The sequence below is a fragment of the Lepisma saccharinum genome, chromosome 3, assembly GCF_977018435.1.
Source record: "Lepisma saccharinum chromosome 3, izLepSacc3.1, whole genome shotgun sequence".
NCBI classification, from domain to species: Eukaryota; Metazoa; Arthropoda; class Insecta; order Zygentoma; family Lepismatidae; genus Lepisma; species Lepisma saccharinum.
The window spans coordinates 127592131-127612540 of record NC_139231.1 but is presented as its reverse complement, the minus strand read 5'-3'; the positions used below and the strand labels follow the sequence as shown (position 1 = coordinate 127612540).

General features: G+C 39.8%; 1 long non-coding RNA gene across 1 annotated transcript in view; it reads right to left on the bottom strand.

Annotated features, from left to right (window-relative positions):
- The window catches only part of LOC145985673 (uncharacterized), a 678988-nt gene that overhangs the window by 332460 nt on the left and 326118 nt on the right, over window positions 1–20410 (bottom strand). The window lies entirely within an intron of this gene.

Here is a 20410-nt window from a genome sequence, read left to right as displayed (position 1 = left end):
TGAAATAAATTTCAGTGTACAAACAAAATAAACGTTGCAATGGAATAACTCATAATCGTATAACAAGAAAAATATAAAAAAAATACAATAATTACATAAGCATTATATTTTACTTTCTTTGGAACATACAGATTGGAGACAAAATAGCTCAATTTTAATCTCATATCAATCTTACTGATATTGTATTTTAAGATATTCCACTATTACTCTGAATTTTTGTCCTATGTATTTATTAAGTAAATTTTCACAAGCACAACGTACTGACATTATACCCTAAGTTAGCAATTTCATTAGTGCCATATGTGGAAAAGCATTTGCCGTCCTTGTTGCATTATTGTTCTCCTGATTTAGTTTGCTTTTATTATATTAGTATTTTATTTATTAAACGATCCTAGTGAACATAAATAAATGACAGTGGCCTTGAAGATATGATGAATATCGCATATATTTTTTCTGTGCGTATCAGTGTAGTAGTTACGATACATTCTAGTCAGATATAATTATATATTTATATATTTTCCTTCTAGTTTGTAAGCTAATGTAAATATTTCACTTGTTTCACCTGTATATGTACAAGTTTCTAAAGTATTACTATGTTAAGCTGTTAAACTAGAAACTGTTGTCACAAATATGTTTTATATCTTATGAAATCATGAACGCGAGAAAGTATTGGAACAGGATTTTGGAGCATATCAGTCTGTTGTTGTCTTGATATGATCAAAAAAAACCAATTCGCCTAAAGAATAGAATTTGTTTTCAAGGGCATGAACTCAAAATAAAATCTGTGACTGTTTTCTGAATTATAATTATGTTATTGCAGCACTATAACTGGCAAAGTTAGTTTCTTAACTGTTGTGCAATGAAATCATTATACAAAAAAATGCTTGAAATGGTGTATTGTTTTGAAGAGATGTAAATTTTTAAAGTGAAAGTGAAAATAATTTGAGAAAATAATTAATTTACAAGACGCTTCTTGCTCTATCTATAGTATTTCTCTCTTAATTAGGTTTTCTGTTTAAGAGAGCTTTGTATCAAATTTTCATTTTAAAAAAAAGTAACATATTTATAATATTGAAAATTCTCCAGATCCTTATTTTGTACACGAAATCAATTAAAGCTAAATTTTAAATAAAGCAAGCTCCTATATATGTCTAATGCATTTTTTTTTTAGAAAGAAACATAGCTACCTAACGATTGTGTATTAAGCCGTCCTTGCACAGTAGAGCTAGTGCACTAAACGGTGCTGTGAAATGTTTAATTTTTCTTGTAACTATTCAGTATATTGTATGGTTTTACAGTTGCCATCAGAGGTCGTATGTCTTACCTATAAAGACATGATAACAAAACTTTACCCCTAATTGTGCTTTCTGCTCCAACATTATGCTTTCTGGAAGAAAAATATTCATTTATTTTGTTCTCATAGATATTTCATGTTTTTCGTAATATGTATATTATGATTGCTTTTCTTTGCTTAAAACCTCTCTACACATTAAAATACTTCATCAAAAAATATTTTTTAAATTTTTTTTATATTGTGGAAAGAAAAGAGCTGTGTACAGGAATCTGATAATGCATCCTGATGTTTTAACTCAAAAGGTACGAAAATGACAGAGAATATAACCTTGGTTCTGTACCGCAAAGAACTTTCCAGGTTTTCGAACCTAATCTACATATTTGCGACATTAATCTTGTTCATAACGAAGAACATTAGGCGCGTTTTTTTCTTAACACTCAGGTTCGCTTTCTTATCATTATTACCACTATTTTTTTTAACGGCCCAAGAAGACAATAGTCTCATGATCCACTAGCATGCAACCATTTTCCTCGAAAACCTGTTTCGAATATTGCGAACTGCGCACTATAAGATCCACAACCAGCAGGATGTTGCTAAGTCAAAAAGAGAGGAGAGGGGAACACGAAATGATAAAAAGGTAGAATAAATTAGCTTTTATCTTTTACGATGATCAAAATTACGAATCTCGTAATGGAAGCTTCTGTATAAATATTAATGAGGTTGGTACTACATTTTATGTGAATATTATGTCACTCCTAATTTTAAGGTTGAAGGGTTGACAAAATGTCCGTAAGAATTTGTGACGTAGGTGAAGGATGACTGCGTCAGAAAGTGAAGTGAGGCATTGTTTCTTGTGTTGTGTAAGTCAACACATAAGAGTAATTATTTCATTGGTTTTTTTTTTTTAACATGAAACGGATCGTAAATTTTAAGGCTTGTACTTCTCACGTTGCAATCGGTGCAGAAATTTGAAACTACATACACGGGAATTCATTATCCAATAAGCTGCTGAACTTTGAAATAGCGGTTCCTGCGTGTATTCGAGTGGGTGGTGAGTGATATTGTGAAAAAATAAACCACGCATATACGTGATGGTGTTTTCATCCACTTTGTTACCATTGTCGTCATTAGTCTAACAATATGACGCAAGAACTGACTGGAGCTGTACGGCCAGTTCCGGTGTTCAACAGCGCGTGACATAGAAATTAAGCACAATTCAGACTGCAGGATCTACATTAGCCTAGTGCTAAAGCCATCTCTCAACTGGCAGTTCCATTCCAAGCAAGGTTGAGTTCGGTTGCCCCTGCGAAAGTCCAGATTCATTTTCAGTTTAGAACCTTTCCATGCTAGATTTTCTCAAACTTTACGAATTACGCTTGACTGCTAATTGTGATCAGCTAGTTTGAGCACATGTGTTCGGTCACAGCATACACCATTACAGATAAATACAACAGTTCTAGCTTACACGGTTTTCATTTCATCTGACAATACAACTCTCATTCAAATATAGAAAGACTTTCACATATTCTGAAAGCATGTTTAGTTACAAAGAAGACCAACCTGTAATACATTTAACCTTTGATAAGATAGTTTCAATTCCAATGAGAGACCTCAATATTTCTGGCTGTCACTTTATTTTATCTCACATATTCTGCTAGCAGAGCTACAATTCCAATTAAAAATGAATGTGTCTAACTCTGACCTTCAGTGTAGCCTTCAGTGTAGCCGTTATTACATAAATTACAGAGGTAACCCCCTCATCGGCCCGTCAAATACCATCCTGGATATTGTGATAGCAGAGCAATGATTGCAATGAGAAATTACAATTATTCCAGCTCTCCCTTTTATCTCACATATTCTGATAGCAGAGCTATAATTCCAATGAATTCAGGTTATATACTTGAAGAATATGTGAGATAATTCCAATGTGGAATTCCTATGACATGAGTTGCCCCCCTTTTCAAAATTCTTACACAGGCCTTCCCGATGGCGCAGCGGTAGCGTCGTCGCCTTGTAATCCAGGGGTCCCGGGTTCGATACCCGGTGGAGGTGGTTCGGAATCCACTTGAAACTGTAGGTCCAGTCCGGATTAGCCTTAGTGTGCATAAAGTGGACTTAAAACACCAAATCAATCATAATTCTTACAAATTTTGATAATGGAATTATATTTCCAATGTGGAAACGCTGCTGCCTGTAGCTCATAGTGTTCTTTCATATTGTAAGAATAAGAACTGAACTGAAATTGCAATAATCTCAAATTTCAAATGGTTTGTAAGATAGTCGTACACAATCTAATGCATTCGGGGACACGAGGAAATAAATAAGCGTGCCCTCCAAGGGCATCACCCTCAATCTCCCCATGGCTGTTGCACGCGAGCTATTACCCCCTCACCAAACATCTACAGCTGTGAAGGAGGTTTCGCCGCCTCACTTGCAATACACCATCGCCACCACCCTACACCCTCTGCACGGGTCCTTTTATTTTCGCAGTCCCTCAACTGTACCGTTATTCAATACCTCCTCCTCCCTACCTCCTTTCATCCAACACTTGAATCGGCTTCTCTCTTTCTCTTGTTCGGGACTATGAAGAAAGGTTACGTCTATGTGTGTGCTTTCTGTCTGGCTTGCTCAAAATGTGTCGGCATTTTTTCCACCTACCCCTACCGTGCGTCTCTCTCCCGGTGAATGCAGTCACGTGACCTAGCCAATCTGTTCTTGTATCTGCGGCAGTGTTGCCACCGTGGTCGTGATTATCACTACTGCTTGGCTTCCTCTGTTGGCGACAAGTCTCCAACAAATTCTTAGCTAGTTTGTTCAAGCCCACTTTATCTCAGGATAGTCGATCGTGGGCCTAAGTGGGATCCGAACCACTGTGCAATTTGCCTTCACCGGGGAATCGATCTCGGAACCCCTTGATTGACAAAATTATTTTACCTGATGGTTATTGTCAAGTACTGTGCTGAGGCACAGATGTATGAAAGTAAGAGTATACCGTTCTCGCCACAAGCTGGATTGAGTTGCTGTTTTAAGTCCACTTTATGCACAGTAAGGCTAATCGGGACTGGACCTACAGTTTAAAGTGGGGATCCGAACCATTGTGTGCCTCAACCGGGTATCGAACCCGGGATCCCTTGATAAAAGGCGACGATGCTACCACTCCGCCATCGGGGAGGCCCTGCCACAAGCTGGAGATTGTGTGATTAGCACTCTTGTATTTACGTATTTTGCACCTCAGAATCTATTAGTTTGTGTGATCTCCAGGCCACTTCTCAGGTGGAAACAGACTTGTAGACGTCCAATTAATTGTTATAATGGTGAGCACGTATTGTGTCCAGACAGAGTTTTATTCATTAGATTCTAACTGATTTCTGTAAGTAGACTATTACATTGCACAAATTTACTGTAAAATATGTATAAACCTGCTCAGTATCTCAGAAATATCACCCTGCGTTCGAGTTTTAAAGTATGTTCATGAAATCTCTGACCTCTACCGAACGTTTGCAATAATTCTGACAACGGTAAGTGGAATCGAATAATAAATGCTGATCTTGAAACTTCTCTGGTGGAGAAACGATCCATTTTCGGCACAGCAGCTGGTAACACTGCCCCACGGACTTGGCTCGTGGCGCCAGATGTCGTTGGCGCGTGGAAGCATTGTTGCAGCGGCCTGTAACACAACCGCCTTCGGTGGAGGCAATAATTAGCAATTCATCTGATGCCAGCGAAATAACAGGTGGCCCCGGAATGGGGATTACGTGGATGCGATCCCTTCCCTTATTCCAAACAGCACGCAGGGAAGATTTCTATACACACAGGACAAGTCTTTCCGGGTTGCAACCCTCGCAAGCGACTGGACTTGTGTCGCACAATGGGGAGGTTTCGTCGTGGTGCACAGCTCGAGCATTTGAAATTATGGATCCAGATTTTGTGACAATGTCCAGATGGCCTTATGAACTGCAAGGCAAAGTCTTGTAGCAGAAACCATTGCCTTCACAAAAGAGATGGGGATCTCTTGCAAACGCTGGTTCAAATCACCGGTCACATTTACCCCGCTGTTTGGTAGCCGGAATTTCTCCATTCCCAACAGGTTCTGACACGTGTAACATATCTTTGTCCGGAAAGTAATCGTCGACTTGATAAGAAAGCGGTAATAGCAAATAAGCAACTCCCAACGCATTCTGATTTCAATAACTGAAGGTGGCAGCAACTGGTAAGAAAGCTTGAACAAAACAGTAAAATACCGAACAGTGGGTCTACCAGAATAACAATTCCAAAATTCTTGACTTTTTCATGACACTTTTCCCTTTTTCTTAACATGTATTTAATAGCCCCCTCCTTAGGTATACAGGGTGACCCAAAAGTAGGTATACAGTACCAGTGACTTCATTCATGAACAATTAATGAACAATTTTTAGTCATAGTAGTACTACGACTGTATACTTTCAAATTACCAGCCATCATTTATAGTATCAAGATATCTGAAAAGGATAATAAACTTACAAACAACAATGCCAGGCCGACAGTGGTATATACTGTATACCTACTTTTGGGCCACCCTGTATTTGGAAATTAAGAAAATATATATTTTTATTCAATGAAAACCCCCTAACACATCTTCACCACAACTCAATTAAATTTTAGATTTCCAAATCCTCAATTTTATCAAATCTCAGTACAGATAGCTAATGTAAATTTACTATACGGTAAAAAATAGCACAAATTCTTGACCATGAGCATAATTTCTTAAAATTTTCTTGACTGATAGACAGACACCCTGCGAAAGGATACAAAAAAATATTCTGATAAATGGTAAAACAAGAGAGCTTCTTTATAAAACTTGTATATACCCGAAAAACCTACCTCACAATCAATACTTCATATAATCCCATAACCGATGTCATGAGATTTCAGCTAGACCATATTTTCACAGATCTAAATCTACTAAGATTCTAGAAGTATCAGACTTATAAAATTGTCACATAGATCCTTCCCGTTGGCATGATGACAATATATACCTTGTTTTATTGCATGTTGTCTGCTTGCTCGGTTTAAACTTAAACACAGTTTACTTCAAGTCAATATAAAAGTAGAATACGTAATCTCTATTAGTTTTGCTCACTCAATAGTTATCAGCATGAGATTGGAAAAATCCATTTTAATCTTATATTGAATTGCTATTTTAATTCTTCAATCAATGATTACCTTCCAATTTGAAAAGCTAAATCACTGAAAATGGCCTACATTACTATTGAAAAGGAACATCTGATAAGTCTTTTTATGTTACAAGCATATCGTTCTCTCTCCATTCTTCAGTTCAAATACTTTATGGCACCTTCCATTGCTAAGATTTTTTTAATTAGGTCTTGTAAAATATTTTAACTACTTTTTATTTCTATAACAGATTCCAACATTTATCTAAATTTCAACAGTGAATCCAACCATTTCATGCAGAAAATATCACAGTAATAAAGGTAAAGTGTTCCCCTGTGCATAGCACCACGCCATGAAGGCGTATAGGGGGTGTGGGGGTAACGCCCCACACTTTCTTGATCCGGTCGTGAGTGGGGGTGATGTGATCAGCATCACGCCCCTGACCGCCTTTACCCCCCAGGGTTTCCCCCAGGTACCCATGTTTTTCGACGCTGGGTAGGCGCCGGGGCCGCTTTCACCGTTAGAAAAGTTCCCGGATTTGAACCGGCCGGGGATCGAACCCGGGACCTTGAGCATGGTAGTCAGACGCGTTACCGACTGAGCCACCGCGGCCACTTATATCACAGTAATGTGTAAGGTAATTCTGTGATTGAACATTCCTGTTCAAATAAAGTGGCATATTTTATAAGATTTGATAGTTAAAATATGTGCCACTTTATCTCAATAGGTGTATGTCTTAAAACCTAACCTAAGCTCAACAAGAGATTTCCTACTGTTGTCTAAATTGTGTTATTGAGCGATTGAATAATCGAGTGTGATATTTGAAGAAGTCTATATAATTTGTAAGTGTTAAATGGAAGTGTGTGTAGCACAATGTATGTTAAGAACGAAGTTTGTAGTAGGATATCAAACAGAAAAAAATATTGATTTTGTAAGATATTTGTTAAATGAATTACGAATCACTTTTTGGCTTGATACTTAAATTGTTATGTAAAGGACAAAAGTGCATAGTTAATTCTGTGATATATAATATATCGAAAGCCTACAATGTATATGTATATAAGTATCCTCTTAGCTGGTAGTATGAAACCAAATTTATTTCCATTTTTGAATTTTGAAACTTTTCCATAACTTTTCCTTTTTAAAATTGATTTAAAATAACTTTCATCTCCTGAGAATCGATTATGTAATTATCTCATTTCTTTCTACATTATCCAAATTGTTTTGAGAAGATTGTAAGGAATGTCTCTGTATATTTTACTATTTTACTCTTCTTTACTCTGTAACCTTTTTGACGGTTGTACTTGTATTAAAGTGAGCCTTACTTTGTATATACAGTTATGATCTTATAGAAGATGTACTTAAAAAAATACAGTTTAATGTAGATTTTTATAATTATTTATGAAATATAGTGACAATAAATATTACTTTGGAATTGCATTTTCTATTATTATTTTTTTAATATCCTGGTGTCCTTTCCGATGGTATGTTAGGGTTATCTCTAAGTCAGTGGCCTATGGTGAGTCTAACACCTGGAGTAACTCACTACGACACCTGGTCCTAGACTATGGAGGAAGGGAGAAGACTAATAGACTCATTCTTGACGTCTTCAAGGAAGCGACGTTGTCATCCCAGCCGTAGGCAAGTTGCAAACTTCTAAGAATTCAGGTTGCCAACTCCTAACAATTCTGGTTGCCAACTCCTAAGAATTCAGGCTGCCAAGTACTAAGAATTCAGGTTGCAAACTCCTAAGAATTCAGTTTGCTAACTCCTAAGAATTCAGTTTGCTAACTTCTAAGAATTCAGGTTGCCAACTTCTAAGAATTCAGGTTGCCAACTCCTAACAATTCTGGTTGCCAACTCCTAAGAATTCAGGCTGCCAACTACTAAGAATTCAGAAATAAACTCCTAAGAATTCAGTTTGCTAACTCCTAAGAATTCAGGTTGCCAACTTCTAAGAATTCAGGTTGCCAACTTCTAACAATTCAGGTTGCCAACTTCAGAATCGCCATTATCTTCAGTATTTTACTTTGTAGGCTTCAGGCTTCGCAGATAGCCTAGCTAGCCCGGAATATACGCTCCTGCTCTAAGTAATCAAAATGTCAAATTTCTGGTTCAATTAGGGGCTGATATTTGATAGGTTCAGATGTTTTATTTTTATTATATTTATTTTTTATAATTTTGCGTAAAAGTAACTCCGTTAACTTTATGTTTATGTGACTTTTATATATGAGAATAGTATTTTTTATTATACAATAATATTAAGAATGGAAATCACAATAACATTTATAGAATTTTCATGGATGGACAGTGTTGATAATAAAGTGCATAGTTATGTTAATAAACAAAAGACGCTCCTTTACACAGAAAATAATCAACATATTTACCGGAATAAAAGTATGACAGTTACTTAAATTTACCTTCTTCATCTTGATAACCTTAACAATTAGTCTTTTATCTGTACTAACAACTTCGCTACGGCACATAAAGTATGTAAAAAAAGTATTGTAATAGTTTGGAGTGCCTAGGTAACTCTTAGCTTGAACATGACCTACATTAACAATTTAAAAAATATCCTATATTCCCAGAACTTCAATTTTTCAGTGCATTTTTCTATTGTTTTCACCACTTATTTAAACTGAATATGAATACTGATGCAGCAGGTATGCCCAAGTATTTTCTCAGCACTTGCTTCAGGTTTGAATACTCAGTTTTGAATTTCCAATACAACAGCAGATCCTGCTTCAGCAATGTACCGTTTTATTTCCGATTTTGAGTTAGGTTAGGCTAATCCTCTGAATGAGTTTGCAATAATTTTATTACAAAATCTATACAATAATGATGAATCATAACCTAATTTTCAATAAATCTTACAAAACTAAAATATAAAACTTATTAGAAGGTAAAACTCTAGTATTATCTGTACCGGTTTAAATATCGGATTTTTGCCGATGCCGATATGTCAATTTCTGCCGATTTTCATACATCTGTAATCGGCTTCGGCACATCCCTACCTGATGGTAAGAGACCTGTAGGAAGACGAAGTTGGAGGGATAACGTTGAGGTGGTCCTAAAGGAAATCGGGAAGGATGGAAAAGATTGGATTGAGCTTGCCCAGGATAGGGAGTGTTGATGCAGCCAAAAACCTTCTGGTTTAAGAAGGCTAGAGAGATAGGTAGTTAGTTTAACATACATTTGACACCTTTGGAACTTGGGATGTGTTTCTCAACCGCCGGACCGTGGCCTGGAATCAATTATACCGAGCTGCAAGAGGTTTTGAAATTTCTCATTTTAGTTTGCGCAGCAGTTTTCATTAACAAATATTTTGCAGTGGAAATATTCTGTTTAATTGGAATTTTTCGGTGTTCAAAACGCAACATGCTAATAAAAATCACCACTTACGAAATTAGTTTTATTAGATGCAGTTGTTGATACGTTATTGAAACCTAATCTTATGTATCAACAAGCCTAGACATAATGAAACTGGAGCATTCCATGTGAAAGTGCTCTTGAACCTCAATTTTTGAAATTTATTTATTTATTTACTTCTTAAAGTTTCGGATACTGTACTGAAAGACCATTTTATACTGAAACTTTAGCAACAAGAAATAAAAATAGAAATAACAACAACAAAACCAGACAATACAAGATGGCAGACGAGAAAAATAAATTGATACATGTACATTTTTAGTGATTGTTGGAAACTGTGTTCTGACAAGAAAATATCTGTATTTACAGGCAGGTTATTATATAAGTGGGGGGGGGGGGGGGCTATAGTAGAGAGACCGCTGCAGGGGAGAGAGCCTTGTAGCGGGAATGTGAAAGATCTTTACGTTGCGGGTTGGCCGCGCGGGTACTCGTAGATGAAATTGGTTGAAAAGGAATTCAGTTTTGCTTTTGCCATTCATGATTTATTTTAAATCATTAAAAATTTCATGTCTGCTAGTTCGTGACAAGTGTGTGGTGACTGGATCTTCAAAATAGACATAATATCTGTTTTATGGAGGTGTCTGAGAGAAGGAATTCTATGGCGAGCAATGGCGAGGAAAAAGCTGAGGACAGAATCAATCCTGGAAAGATTAGTTTTAGAAGCCATAGTCCAGATGGGGGAGCAGTATTCAAGAATGGGAGAGATAAAGGATTTGAAAAATATGCTGATGGCTGATTGGTTTTGGATTTCAGGGAACCTGTACAGAATGCCAAGGAGACGCATGGCTTGTTTGGTAGTATGTAATGTGCTCATTGAAGCTTAACTTTTCGTCCATGATAACACCAAGATCTTTTTGACAGGAAACCTTTTTGATGAGACTGTTATCGAGAGTATAAAAAGAGAGCACTTTGTTCCTTTTTAAGGAAATGGTGAGGAAGGAGCATTTCTGAGGATTCACTTTAAATGCAATACCGTAACATTATCTTATCTTGTGAGTGAACAATCTGAAATTGTCATTTGCTATAAAAATTCAAGTATTGTACAAAATTAAGTTAGAAGGTAAAAGGCATTTTACATACCGTTCGTTTATTTTAACTTTTTCAATTACTTGTGTTTTGAATTGTGACACCAAAACACAACTAATTCCTTCTTTACAATTTATATTTTCCCCTCAACTCCAATATATTATTAATAGTTCAATTATCGTCACTGATTCTCTTAAATAATTTATTTTTGATCATTTGAAAATTCACAGAAACTAAAATAAATTTCTTATTAAGTGAAGAGGCAATGTTTCGTCTGTCCAACCCGTCACACAAAATTGTTCACAAATCTGGGAAAGCATTTTAAGAGTAGTCATGTTTAATCAACAGTGTTATGTTTCATATTTCATTGCACAAAAACTGTAAGAAAAATGTTGCTTAACTATCAGCAGAATAGTTATTTTAATATAAAAAATGTAGTCCCACCAGTGGCAATGGAATGAATGCCCAACTCGAAGTAAAATTTTCATTTACGAGAAAAGATTTTTGGGATCAGGGCATCGACTTTCAAGACAATAATTTACCGGGTCGTGGTATCGCGAAGGTTGAGAAACCACTAAACTGGAACACTTGTCCATCCCGAGTAACTACTGTGTCAGAAAATCCGGGAAGTGTCACTAACTCAACGAGAAAAAAATTAAAAAACACGAAGCTAGGCTTGACAGGAATTAAAAAGAACTTCCATCCTGTACGATCAGGAAGCAACGAACAACAGAAAGTTCGATACTTCGGTTTCCGTTATTCTTACCCTGCCACCCTCTAGGTATCCCCCAACCCAGGTAAGGGTAAAGTTAAAATGCTGCAACGGAAGGGGGAAGGGAAATGGGGTTATTTACCTGACATGAAGGGTGAGGGGCGAGAGGGACACCGGACGTGCGCCGTTTCCAATATGTCACACAGAAAACTACGATATTATTATCGCGGATCTCAACACGTATACAGGAAAGAGGAACTATGGGTGTTTGGGGAGATTTTCGAACGGAAAGGTTCCTGCGAAAGTGGGCTGGATCGTGAAATGGTCCGATGTGTTGATGTATTGCGGACTTCATGGGTAAAAGTTCCCCTGGGCATATCTTGAGGCGGCGGTGGCCGGAAATGAGAATATCTTCTTTTCTTTTGTTTCTTTGCTAACTTTTCCGCGTTTTAAACAAAAACTGTTCCTTTATCTTCCAGGGTTTCGCGAGGTTGGTAAAAGGGGACTGGTTAATGTTACGCGCTACGAACCAAATTTCACCCAGCGTATGAATACATTTGGGATTGACTTTCTCTCCCCGATTCCCAGTTACCAGTTACCAGTTACCAGTTACGAGTCTTGGCTTGCTTTGCGCAATATGATGTGGAGTACCAGCGTCTGTGGACACCTTGCCTCCTCTTTGAATTGTTTTTGAAATGGCGTGCGATGTTTTCGGTGTTGAATTCCACTCCTGCAGCTGTCGCTTGGGGTGGGAAAGTGAGGGTGGCAGTGGCGGTTAGGCTGTGGTCACTTTTCACTTGTCGTGGCTGGTCGGCTCAGGGTCTTGGTAGACGATGAGTGTGTCTGTGTGGGTTGGCGGTACCAATGGCTCGTGCCGTTGGATTTGGGTTTTCCTGGAGTTTGGCCCAGAACGTGGCGGTTGTCCGCTGGATCACGTCATCTAAGGGTGGAATGTCGAGGTCTTCGTGGAGTTGGACGTTTGTTGTATACCGTCCGTGTCCGCTGATGATACGTAGGACCCTGTTCTGTATGACTTGGAGTCTGCGGAGGGTCGTCTTGGGTAGGTGTTGCCAGGCAGGGCAGGCGTAGAGCAGAGCTGGTCGGATGATTGCCTTGTACAGTTGAAGTCTGGTTTCCAGCCGCAGTCCTGGCGATCGTAGCATCGGGTAAAGTGCTCCCACGCGTTTGTTTCCTTGGTTGACGATTTTGGCTATGTGGTCTCTGAGATAGAGCCCTCTGTCTAGTAGCATGCCGAGATATGTTGTGGTTTGTTTGTGGGGAACAGGTTGTCCTTGTAGTCTGAGATGGTATTCGCGCGGACGGCGTCTACGAGAGAACACGATGGCGGTGCTCTTGTCGGGATTCACTCGCACTCTCCATTGTTTTGCCCAGTGATCGTATTGTTGCATTTGTTCTTGCATTCTGATGTAGGAAACACGAATATCCTTGGCTGCCGCAAAGTATGCGGTGTCGTCTGCGAAAGTGGCTGGGAGGCAACCAAAGGCTGTTGGTACATCCGCTGTAAACAGGGCGTACAGCAGCGGGGAGAGGGAGGATCCTTGGGGTACTCCAGCCGTGGTTGTTCGAATGGTGGAGATGGCTCCTTGAAACACTGCGAAGAAGGTGCGTTGATGTAGGTAACTGTCCAGCAAGCGTACGTAACAGTCAGGTATTCCAAGTCTGTGTAGCTTGTATATGAGTCCTTCGAGCCAAACCTTGTCGAAGGCCTTCTGTATGTCGAGGAATATGGCTAGTATGTGGTGTTTCCAGTTGAAGCGTACCGAGAGATGGTCGACCACCCTCACCAGCTGGGTGGTCGTGCTGTGGTGTTGCCTGAAACCAAATTGGTGGTCTGGGAGTAGATCAAAGTGTTGTACGTGGTCTTGTAATCGGTACAGGAGGAGGCGCTCGAAGACCTTGCTGACGTGAGACAGTAAGCTTATTGGCCGATAGTTCTGTGGGTGTAGCGGGCTTTTCCCCTTCTTCAGGATTGAACATACTCTGGCGGTTTTCCAAGCTCTCGGGTAGTAGCCAGTGAGAAGAATGGCGTTATATATTTGGGTTAGGACAATCAGGAGTTTCCTTGGGGCTTGCTTCAAGGCTTCTGTCGGTATTTTGTCCGGGCCTGGCGCTTTATTGTTTGGCAGCCGTCGTATGACTGTGTGAATCGCTCGGGGAGTAATTAGGTGTGGTATGTCTGCATGCGGCTGCTCTCTGAATGTGTCCAGGAAGTTGTCCACCGTTGCTATTTGTTCCTCGTCGCATGGTTCTGTATTGGGAGAAAACTGTTCTTCAAGGTTGTTAGCGATAGCGTCAACTTGTTCTTGTGGTTGAAATAGAAGATTGCCCTGTGGGTCGTGGAGAACTGGCGTCGTTGAGCTGGCGGTGTGTCCGCGGAAATTTCTTGCGAGCTTCCAGAATTCGTTATTTGGCTTGTCCGAGCTCTTCAGTTTTTCGTCCCAAAGGTGTTCCCTTGATCTTTGAAGGTGTCCTCTCACTCGACGTTTCAAGTTCTGGAGGAGCTGCCTGTATTGTGGATGTCGTGTCTGTTGATATTTGCGTCTGATCCATCGCTTTAGGTGCAACAGGATGTGTAGCTTGAGGTCCGTTGTGTTTGGTTGCTCTTGACGGTTTTGTTTGGTGGTACTATTTCGAATTGCTGAAGTGATCTTGGCACCAATTTCCTCAACGGCCGTGTCGATATCTTCCGGGGTTGCAACGTGGAGAGGCAGCTGGATTGCTTCGTGAAGAGTTGTTTTGTACTGCTGCCAATTTGTCAGCGGTCGTGTTGGTGCGGTCGTGAGATGCGTCAGTAGTCTATGGGCGACAACACATATAACCGGCTCATGGTCCGAGTCGAGATCGGCGACGACATACGGCGCTACGGTGAAGTTGATTCCTTTGTGTAGTGTGATGTCTAAGACATCCGGCCTAGCTCCATTTTTGGGGTAGTGTGTCGGATCCTTTGGTGCTGTTACCGCAAGGTTTATAAATGGTATGTGGTTGAACAGCTGTACTCCGTTTCGATTGGTGACCCTAGAATTCCACTCTGGATGTTTGGAGTTCAAATCTCCAGCTATCAGTACTCTGGTGCCTAATGACTGTAGTGTTTGAAGGTCTTGAAGCTCTACCCTCGTTTCCGGTCTTTTGTATGCTGCAACAAGGACCAGCGGTTCAGTTGGTGTGATGATTTTGATGGCCAAGGCTTCAATGGTCTGCAGTTGTGGGATGGTGATTGTCTCTGTGGGAAAATCTCTCTTTATTGCTATCATTAGGCCGCCTTTTGGGGTAGGTCTGTCTTGCCTGTGTATGATGTAGTTTCTTAGGGTGAATCTGTTCTTGGGTTTCAGGTGGGTCTCGTTTATTAGAGCGACGTCTATCTTTTGCTGGTGTAGATAGTGTAATAGTTGCAGTCTTTGGTTGAAAACTCCATCCGCATTCCAGTAGAGGAGAGTCATGTGCCGGTGTACTTGGGTTTTCTTAGAAGCACCCATCGTTGAACATGGCGATGACTGTTTCAATGCACACCGTGATTTTGGTCGGAGTGTCGTCTGCTGATCGGAGTTTTTCGAATCCATTTTTGATGTGCTGGAGAATTTTTTGGATATCCAGGCCATTGATGAGAGTTAATATTTTCTTTATGTCATCGCCGAGGGTTCCTTTTTTCGACGTCGTTGCCGGTGTGGAAGCTACAGTATTTTGTTCAGCTTGTGTGGTGCTCTCCGCTGACGTGGTTGGCTGGGGTACATCGGGTTGGGTTTCTTTTGTTTTGTTTTTCATGACTGGCCATGCCGGAACTGGCGGCAATTTCTTTACTGGTTGGTTGTGATCAGGGGCTGCTGGTTCTGTCGTGGGTTTTGGAGGTTTGTAGTTCGCCTTTGTTTGTTTGTATTGTTGGAAGGCTTTGCATCCTCTAAAGTTGGCTGGATGTGGCTGGCTGCAGTTTGCACATTTGGCCGGTGTAGATCGATCTGTTTTTGGACATTCCCTCGTATGGTGATTGTCTGCGCATTTGACACATCTTGGTGTCGCATTGCAAGTATGCTGACCATGGCCTATTCTCTGGCAGTTGTAGCACTGCAGGGCATCCCTTGCTTGGTACGTTTCTATCTTGACAGGCATATGCAGAAGGCGTGTGACGTCGTACATCTCCTTGGTTATTGGAGACCGTTGGAATGCGGCGAGGAACAGTGGCATTTTTACCCGTTTTACCCGTTCGTTGCTTGAGTTGTCTTTCTTTGACATCTGGCTTACTTGGATTACCGGGAAATTCTCGTCTCTGAGTGCTTCCTCTATGTGCTTTGGGTCCGTGTCGTATGGTAGGCGTCGGATGACCACTTTCATCGGCCGATCTGCCTTTGGGACTCCGGTGGAAAAGGACCTTCCCGTTTGTCGCAGAAAAGCTATCATCTTGTCGTAGTCGCTGTAGTTGCGGCAGGATATTTTAATGTACTCCGCTGTGGGATGTACTTGCGGGTTGTCGAGATTTGGCGTGAGTGTAGATATGAAGGTGTACTTCGATATTATATCATATATGAAAACAGGAGGTGGTTTGCCTGTCCTCCTTGTGTCAGGCCTTGTTTGTATTTCGTCTTGTGTTAGAGGAGCGAATCCCAGACGTACGAGATTGAAAATGTTTTCAGAGAGCAATGAAGATTGCATTGGATATGTAGCGTAGGATAATATATTCTTAGCACTATTGACTTTATAGTAACGTATCTATAATTATTATTACATTTCTATTGAAACACACTAACATATCTCTCATTATCACGGAATCACATGTCCTAAGGCCCGAAAATAACGTGAAAGCATCCTGTATAAGCTAGTGACATCTAGAAGACAGTAATGAAAGCATCTACGTTAGACAAAAATAAAAAAGAGGTAGGAATATTTTGTGCGGAAATCAGTTTTACTATAGGAGACGCCATTTGTCACCTTAAGATAAATTTGGGCGGTAGGCAAAATCGGCATAAACAATACTTTATATATGTAAATATACATAAAATGTGCCCATCTACGTGAATTTTGGGGGCAGAAGTGCCTTGCCCCCTCCCTCCTCCAAAGTTAGCGCCTATGGGAGACCCCATACAGAAAATGAGTATTGGGGATAATTTATTTATTTACTTTATACTTTAATTATCTGAATGTTAGCGACAATGATTCTACATTAGCATGGAATGTCAGTAGGACAATATCCATTATCTAGTGCTATAAACTATACTAAACTATAAGTAGCGTTAGAATAAGTATATCTTAAAGCACTAGACAATGGATAATGTCCAGTTACTTTTTATTGCTTGCAGGAGGAGAGGGGGTAAGTGTGAAAGGACTGGTCAATCAGACATAACCCCTTTTGGCTTTGACACTTATTCGTTGTGGGTGTGGTGAAGTATCAACAATTAGCCGGTAACGTCGCTGGTGATATTACAAAATAATAACAATAACATGTAATTTGAAGTAAGATTATTTACTAAATTCCTCTTGGGCGCCGCCTCGGTAGCCAAACGCGTCGGGCAACTGAGTCACGAAGGTTCCGGGTTCGAGCTCCTGCTTGGGCAAGGTGTTCCTTCATCTGATCATGGTTCGTCCTCACCCCCGCGATTAGTCAAAAGTGCCAGAAAAGTGACGTCAGTTAAAAATACATCAGTCTTGGTTGACGACAGTAAAGGGGGAATGCTTATCCACTGGTAGGGGAGAGGCCTGCACCTTCTGGCTACGTAAACTTAAGTGGACCGAAATGCAGATCAGGATTGGCCTGGTTCAGGCTGGGGGATGGGGGAAGGCAGCGCCGTTATGCTGCGAAGGAGGGATGAAATTTCTCATTCTCCTCGCCGAAAAGAAAAAGGGAAGAAAAGAAAAATATACATTAGGCAAATAAATTATTCTAAAAATGGAGAGTAAAGTGAACATTGTTACGAGGAAAGGGGGCTGAGGGGAGAAGAGGAGAAAAGAAGGAATGTAAACACAGAGGACAGAGAAACTGAGGGGGGACTAAAAACGAATGAAAAGGGTAATATAACTACTGAGAACAATATCTTTTAAAATAAATGAATAGTCATAGTAAAAGTGTAGTGAAAGCAAGGGGTAATAAAGGTTTAAATGTTACACTAGCATAAGGAAAGAGATAAGGGCATAGAGAAGTAAGGGATATGGAAAAATACACTATTATTGTGAGATATGTACAGTTACAATGGGCCATACTTGAAATCAATTGTATTTTGAAAAGTTATAGGAACTTCGGTGGGCGCCAAGGGACGTCCCCCTTCATTAGGGACAAAACCTTTATTCTGATTACATAAGCGTTGCTATTTGTTTGTTTGAGTTTATTTTTAAGTTCATTTTATGCACAGAAAGGCTAATCGGGTCTGAGCCTACAGTTTAAAGTGAGATCCGAACCACTATGTGCCACCACCTGCTGTGTTTCTATTTGTTTTAAAAATAGTTGGATTTATGTGTTGACAAGAATTAATTGAAGTTACTGCTCCATAACGTAAAAAGTATATTATTGCAAAATCATGTAGCAATTTAAGCCAAGCTGTTAAGCTGTTATTTTGATGCCATTATGAAGTTATTAAATGCCTACAATAAAAATGTTCCTTAACAGTAAAACTTAAAGTATTTTTAAAATAAGGCTATTATTTTTTGTCATTAAAACCGTAAATATATAACATGATTGTTTTATTTTATTGGAGGAAGGTGGAAAATAAGAGGAGCGGGGTAGAACGATCAGGGGGGGGGGGAGTAAGGGAAACGCCAAAACTCCACTTCGTCAGGGTGAAAATTTTATCTTGACCTACCCCTGGGAATTTCTTGTAAAACCATCAGCTTCAACCATCTATGTATACTTTATAGGCACCCTGTAGTTAACGGATTCGAACGGCTTGTTTTAAATCGATTTTTCAAAAAAAAAAATATGCCTCACAAGCGGGGCCGATTGAATTAGTTCCACAACCTTTGGTGTCCTCAACATGCAAAAGGAAGTGGGAGGGGCCCACAGTTTCTCGAAAACACGTGCAACCAATTTTCGACTGTGCAAATAATGTCAGAAAGGTGGAGGGGGTCCGCCACCAGCCAAGCTGCCCTGGCTTGTGGTATATGACGTGACCCTTTGCCGAGGAAGAAGGATGACGAAAATTTCTGACCCACTTCCGGCGAGACCAGTACCGGAAAAACAAATGAACTTCGACAATAGGCTACCCCTGTCTCGTGGAGATACGGTGGAGAAGGTTTTTTTGCAGTGTGTCAAAAACACCTGAAGGATTCAGAACGCTCTATCAACCACGTGTACAGCCTTTTAATCAAATTAGCCCCCCCTTTTCTGTCCCTTAATAGTTTATATCCTACGGGAATGCATGACATTTATTCAACGGAATTTTTGTGGAAGGAAGACGTCATCTTTCAGCGTGGTGGCTTATCCTGTTTGTAAATACGATGAAGTAGGCATCTCAACGGAGCATTACGGTTATGCACCAAGAAGTGATATGTTGACAACGACGCGTTCAGTACTAGAGGAAAACGCTTGTTTGTAATCCATTCTGTTCACAGGTAGACTAACCGTGACGATCTATGGAGTACTGTACTGTGACCTACTGGAAGTATTTCTGCATTTCTTCTGTAGCTCTTTTTACATTATTGTTCATCCTTGCTGGAAGCATTTCTTCCGTTTCTTCTGCAGCTCTTGTATAGTTTTCATCCTTGCTGGAAGCATTTCTGCCATTCCTTCTGCAGCTTTCTTACAGGTACGGTGTTCATCCTTGCTGGAGGGATTTCTGCCATTTTTTCTGTAGTTTTCTTTTAGTGTTCATCCTTGCTGGAAGTATTTCTTCCGATTCTATTGCAGCTCTTCTATATTGTTCATTCTTGCTGGAAGTATTTCTGCCATTGTGTTCATCCTTGCTGGAAGTATTTCTGCCATTTCTTCTGCAGCTATTTTATAGTGTTCATCCTTGCTGGAAGTATTTCTGCCATTTCTTTTGTAGTTCTTTTCTTTAGTGTTCATCCTTGCTGGAAGTATTTCTTCCGTTTATTCTGCAGATCTTTTATAGTGTTCATCCTTGGTGGAAGTATTTCTGCCATTTCTTCTCCAGCTCTATTCTTTAGTGTTCATCCTTGCTGGAATTATTTCTTCCGTTTATTCTGCAGATCTTTTATAGTGTTCATTCTTGGTGGAAGTATTTCTGCCATTTCTTCTATAGCTCTTTTCTTTAGTGTTCATCCTTGCTGTAAGTATTTCGTCCGTTTCTTCTGCAGCTCTTCTATAGAGTTCATCCTTGCTGGAAGTATTTCTGCCATTTCTTCTGCAGCTCTTGTATAGTGTTCATCCTTGCTGGAAGTATTTCTTCCGATTCTATCGCAGATCTTTTATAGTAGCTATTTAACCTCGTTGGAGAATTCCTTTCCGTAACTATTTCATAGTATTTGCCTCCATTGGAACCTTTTCTTCTGTTTCTTCTTTAACTTTTTGTTGTATTCACCCTTGCAAGGAATTCTCTCGTAGCTTATTTATTGTATTCACCCTTACTGGAAGTGAAATGTATGGGAACATATTCATTTATTACTTTATTGTTGATTTCAGATAAACGTAATTTAAAAGGAGAAAAAGACTGAAAGGGAGCCACACCCAACATTTCTGTTATGTGACGTCGCTTTTTTACGTCTTGGGTAAATCGCGACGATGAGAATGAATGATGAATTTATGAAATGGATGAAAAAACACAATTATAAATGTATTCTTCATTGGCGTGCATACAAGGTAAGCTACCGAAGCATTGCTTCGGAATACAATATGCAATGAC